We start from the raw sequence: 6,263 nt of genomic DNA on the forward strand, positions 1-6,263 counted from the left end.
CAATTATGATAAACTGATCACAAGCTGAAATCCAAGTGAGGCGCCTTAGAAGTGGCATCATGGAAGGAGCATGGGAACGACCTTTATTTATGCAATGCACTGTTGCGTCGTTATCGCAATGCACTAAAATGCTTTTAGTGGCCCACTCTTTCCCCCACAGGAATGCCGCTACTACGAGCGGATAAAGTTCGAATAGCGCTGAGGAATGTGTTATGTCCTGGAGCTCCGGTGGCCAAGGAGAAGCGAACCAGCGACCTTGATAGAATCCACCAAACCCGATTGATGGGGCGGCGTCTGTGAACAATTGGATGTCGGTGGGGCACGAAACGAGTTTGCTATAAAAGAAAGATAAGCCGTTCCATTGGTTTAGGAATGTTAGCCATAACTTGATTTCGTCGCGACATGCTTGAGTTATAGAGATGAGATCCTCTAGCGAGTGGACGGAGGATGCGAGTGAGAGGAGATGCGATATGAAGGAACGACCCTGCGGAATGATGCGCATGGCGAAGTTTAAATGGCCGAGCACGGATAGAAGTTCGCGTTTTGAACAGTTGGATTTTTCGAGGAGAGTAGAGAAGACGAGAATTATTAGATCGATTTTCTCTTTGGGCAGGGATGCCTGGAATTTTTATTGAATCTAGATTAATTCCGAGGAATTCGATGGATGTAGAAGGGCCCATGGTCTTCTCCTGTGCTATGGGAATTCCGAGCTCCGAAAAAACATTTTGGACGGTGAGGATGTGTGCGGCTGGGATGGCGTCGGGGGGCGAGATTATTAAAAATCGTCTAGTAGGTGAATGAGGTGAGGAATGGCGTAATTGTTTGACAAGATCCAGCAAATAGCTTCTGATAGCATGTCGAAAATTTTTGGGCTGCTTTTGCAACCAAAGGTTAAGCGTACTGCAAAATAGTATTTCTAATGCCAGTGAACTCCGAATAGGTGCCAAGCATCTGGATGGATAGGCATTATTTTGAAGGCAGATGTGATGTCGATTTTTGCTAACCAAGCACCGTGACCTGCGATTTTTATCATGTCGATTGCTTGGTCTATGTCGTGGTATTTGAGTGAAAATTCATCGAGTGGAATCAAGCTGTTTATGCTTGGGAACGGGGAATTATGTGGTGCTGATAGATCGATAATTAGACGTTTTTTACCCGAGAATTTTCTTGTGGCTACTCCAATAGGGCTGATACGAAACAATTTGAACGGGGGATTGTCAAACGGGCCGATCATGAAGCCTGATTCCACCTCTTTTTTAATGAGGTTGTCTACGACTTCAGGGTCCATGAGGGCGGATTGAAGGTTATTGCAGATGGTGTTTTGGGTAATCGGGCATTCTACGCCGGGGTTAAAGCCGTTTTTGAGGCCTGATAGTAAGTAGTTTGTAAATTCTGTATTTGGGTGCTGAGCTAGTTCGAAGTCCATACGTGAAATATTTACGGGAGTCGATAAGTAATTTCTTTGTTTTTTATTCACAGATTTAAATACTGGACATACAATGCGGGCATGGGCGCCGCCACAGAATTTACAGATATGCAAAAATCGGCAGTGCGGTCTGGTACATTTACCAGCATTGAAATGATTGTTTGAAACAATTGAAATTGAAATGACTGTTTCCTTCGAAGGAGGAGGCGGTTACGTTGGTGGTTGCTGTGCGCGGTACGTAACTGGTGGATCGGACTGTGTTTGTCTCCGGGCAGGGTTGAGATGAGGGGTTAACGGGCATGATTTTGCATGATTTTGTCTCTCTGCGGGCATGATTTTGTTTCGTGCATTACTGACCTGCAGACTGCGCACGAGATGTTTTTGCATCCTAGAAACACCCTGCTGTGGAGATCTGGGTCGAGTGCGCCCCAGTATGCACATTGGTTCCATTGTGCGACTCGCACTGCACTTTTGGCTGAAAAAAGTTTATGATACGTGTAGAAATGCCCTCCCCCATAGGACAGCGCGAGCTCTGCTATGATTGCCAGGTAATCATTTAGTTCGCGCCGCCTATGGGGGAAAACTGAGCAGATTATTTCGGTAAAACGAGAAAAAGCAATTGAAAAGCAATTGAAAAAAAGAAAGAACGCGGGATGAATGTGTGTTTGTAGTTTTGGGAGTAACAGAAAAATCCCCGCAGTCTATTTGGCGGACTGGTTCGGCTGTGTCTGCACCTGCAAGGATCTGTGCACGGATGGTTTGTGCCACTGGAGGCGGTTCCAAGGCGAGTGCGTTGGATGGCACGGGCATCGATGTTGCTGTGAATAGAGTGTGTTGTGATTTAGCCTGCAGGGAAGAGTTAGGATGGTTAAACGCCGGGGCTGCGAATGTCGGCGGCAGCCTTCCGCTTTGATTACCCTCTGTGGCTTGGGAGAAAAAGTTAGTCGGAGGAAAGGAAGGAAATGAAGGTTGGTAGAGTGAATTGTGCGCTTGAACTGCAAGCGGGGGCGTGCTCGCGCTTGTTTGCGCTACCGGAGCTGCGGGCCACTGGCTGTGGGCGGGGTTAAAACCTGCTGGATAGAATGTTTGGAAAGTTTGGGCCTGTGCCGCTAGCTGGTTTCGCCTAGCGGTAGCATCTGCTACAGGCGCTGGAGGCCACTGGAAAGGAAGAGTGTTATGAACTGTGGGAGCATAGACCTGAGAAGCTGTGGGAAGGCCGGCGTGCCCGGCTGCATACGGCGCTGCGGCCGCAGAAGCCGCGGTGAAGAGTTGAGTCGCGTCGGGCAGTGGGGGAGGCCCAGCTCCCGCGGGATCTGGTGTGCGGCCCAGGCTAGCTGAAGGCCTGTTGTCGCGGCTCGCAGGGCAGAGCGAGCTCGATCTTGATGGTGGTGTTTGCACTCTGCGGGCTCTGCTCCGCTTTTGGGCCGACTTGGGCTTAGGAGAGAGGTTAGTTTCTTGCAAAGACACATAAAGATCATACAATTCTGCTTTGTTTAATTTCCGCGAAGCCTGTATGTCCGCGTTACCCAGCGCCTGCCTCAATCCTGCTACGGTCCACTTCCCGATAGGTGGGATTGTCGGGACGGCCGAGCGGTAGGAGGAGGCTGGGGAGGAGGATGGAAGTCTTGCAGGGGGTGGTGAAGATTGGCCTCGGCGTCTTGGCGGGCGCAAGCCTGATCGAGCAGGTGTGCGGCCGCGCGAAGAAGCCTGGGGCTCGATTCCAATGTCCAGCGGCAGCTGGATGTCACTGGTGCCGGCTGGATGCGGCGGCGAATCCCTGGGGGTGTCGCTTTCATCGTTGGACGAATGGCTTAGGCGTTGAGACATTTTTTAGCACACGGCGAGCCAATATGCTGATAAACTGTCAACAGAATGGAGGTAAGACTGCAGTGTATATATATGCACCTCTCGTTGATTACCACCTGTTGCTATCCACCTGTGTCAATTATCTGAAAGCCCTCCTCCCGAATCTTTGTTAATTAACATCGTATATTGTTTTGTTTTTCTGCACAAAAGTGTTCTCATCTCTTAATAACATTATGGTTGAACCAGTGCAGTCACATGGATTATTTTAAAGATGTCTATACTGAACCTTGAATGTGGTAGTTTCTTTGCTAAAACAAAGCAAAATTCTTGGATTTCATCAAAAATATCTTAATTTGTGTTCTGAAGATGAACAAAGGTCTTACAGGTGTGGAACGACATGAGGTTAAGCAATTAATGACAGAAATGTAATGTTTGGGTGAACTTACCCTTTAATTGGTCACACAATTTAGTTTAAGAAAGAAGCATTGGCAGTCTTACCACAGATTTCATTTCCTGAATGTAGTGATGTGGGTCACGTGTTTTGAAACGTCACCTTATTAAATGCGTGTCCAATAAGGTACCGCCTCGTTTTTGTATATAAACCTGTTGTTTATGCCCCCTGGAATGCGTCTTGGTTGAAAGCCCGCCCCTTTTCTCTCACTGTGTTGGATTTTTGGAGGTACGTGTTTTTAGCTATGTAGCTCTGTTATTGTTTCGTATTCTGCAGTGACTGCATGCGTTCCTTATTTTAGTGTGACGTCGCTCCGTTAAGGCTGTGTGTGTGTGGTGTTTTGCTTACCCCCAGGTAAGTTTTAATGCCTTGTTGCGGTTTTGTATAAAGCATAGTTTGAATTGACTAAAGCTATGCATTTTAGTGCGGTGTTTACAGTGCCCACTCGTGCGTCATGGCAGCACAATAGCCAGGTCAGAACATCAGCTGTTAATCAACAGTTTAAAGGAGCTACTATATGACTGTTTGACGCATCCGTGTGTGTGTGCGCGCGAGTGTCACTTAGTCTAATCATAAGGTGAGTGACTTTTTGTTTTAGTAAATCAACGCATGTCCTAAATCGCAATAATAAATAAATGTATCTGTTTAGGGTTTATTGTTCACTGTGCAGCTCTCTCTCTCTCGCTCTCCAACCCTCGCTCTGGGCCGCGCTGCTGCTTTGGGCGTCATTCTTCTGGTCCACTGGTCAAATGGGCTTGATGTTTGTATTGTTTTGATTTGTTTCATTTTTGTTGAGTAGTTTTCGTTTGGATTGTATGCTCTTTTTGTTTTGTTCATTGATTTGTTATTGCTGTCACGAACCCTCAGTTTTGTTATCTGACTGTTGAATAACAGTCGCTCTTTATAAGTGTTAATTACCGCTATGCGGTATTTGTGATCTCGGTCATTTGAAACCTTGAGCCTTGATCAGTACTGAGTTTATGCCATCTTTCTGTGACAGTATATGTTTTGTTATTTTGTTTTATTTTTAATGTATATTTGTTTGTAGAATTGATTATCCTTGTTTCATCTAGTACCTTGACTTTTTGATTTCATTTCTTTTTTTTTTTTTGTTGCTTTATTTAAATGTTTGTTTTTCTAATGTGAGTTCTTTTTTTTTTGGTATTTTGCAAGAGCTGGTTGTTTCCGGGAAGTGGGCTGATTCTGGGTTGCATGGGCTTCACTTAGATATGGATTGTCATTATTGCGGTGTCACTATATTTGGTCATTATTTGCAGTGATCTTTTTGTGGATGTGATTCTGATTGGAGGGATTTTCTTCTTTTGTGCACTATATGCACCATATCAGCCTGCTTCTCATTAAGGAAACCTCAGCCCCCTATATTTATTTAATTTCCTCTTTTGATTTGACCAAGACCATTTAATATTGATGTTTCATATCAATTTTAAATTTTGTATTTCAATTTTAACACTAATAAAATAATTGTTTATACGGAAACTCTCGCCTACAGCCTATTTTTGGTGGAACGTATTTGCGTGTTCTGTGTTTTTGGTTATTTCCCCGTTATTCCGGGGTGGCGTAGTCGCTACAAATCAGCCACTTGCTACATGAAGATACTCAGAAAGTTGTTTTTCCAACAGTCGTTTTCTTGGTTTCATAAACTTCCAGAAATTGAGCTGTAGTCTCATCAAGTGCCGAGAAGAATTCTTGCTTGAGGCTTTTGTTTGTGATGCGATTCAACTCTGCATTGATCTGGAAAAGGAAACAGAAAATTAATGTCTTTGAGGCTTTTGATTACAGTGTTAAAGGGATGCTTGAAAAGGGATAGTTGCCTGTCTATCTGTAAAGAGAGATGGCATCTTTGTAGAGTCTCATTTACTGGAGGCTCCATCTCAACAATCTCTTTTCTTCTCAAGGAAAAGGTAGAGTCCATGTGCTGTGATATTAGGGAGGAACTCGGATGGCATTTCATTGCCTTCACAAGTTGTAAGCGTTTAAATTCCATGCTTTGGTCATCCTCACCAGCAGAATAATTGGGAAGAAAAATAATTTCAAATTGTTAAGGCTTTTTAAAACTTCTCTGAAAATCTTGGTGTCCCCTTTTCCCAGTGTTTATAAGAACATATGTGCATCCAGCTCGGTGTAGCTTCGTTCTATAGTGCCCCATTTAAAAAATGTTAAGGCTTTTTAAAACTTATCTGAGAATCTTGGTGTCCCCTTTTCCCAGTGTTTTAAGAACATCTGTGCATCCAGCTCGGTGTAGCTTCGTTCTATAGTGCCCCATTTAAAATTGTTGGCTGTTCTTCCAGTGGAGGAACCCAGTTCAGTGAGGCATGGATGTTTTTTGACCAGTGCAGATGCAACACCATTGAAATCATCATCACAGGGATTTGCTTTGAAGCTGTACATATAGACTGCAAGTTTTTTGAGAATTTCGTGTTTCATGTCTCTGGGAACTTGCATATGTGTCTGGTCTCTCATGTAGAGAAGGTTCCCTTGGCGCAATCTGTACTCAATATCTACTGGAAATTTGGGGATTTCAAATGTCCCTGGCCACTGAGCCTGGCATACATGAGATGA

The sequence above is a fragment of the Pseudorasbora parva genome, chromosome 14, assembly GCF_024679245.1.
Source record: "Pseudorasbora parva isolate DD20220531a chromosome 14, ASM2467924v1, whole genome shotgun sequence".
Lineage (NCBI taxonomy): Eukaryota > Metazoa > Chordata > Actinopteri > Cypriniformes > Gobionidae > Pseudorasbora > Pseudorasbora parva.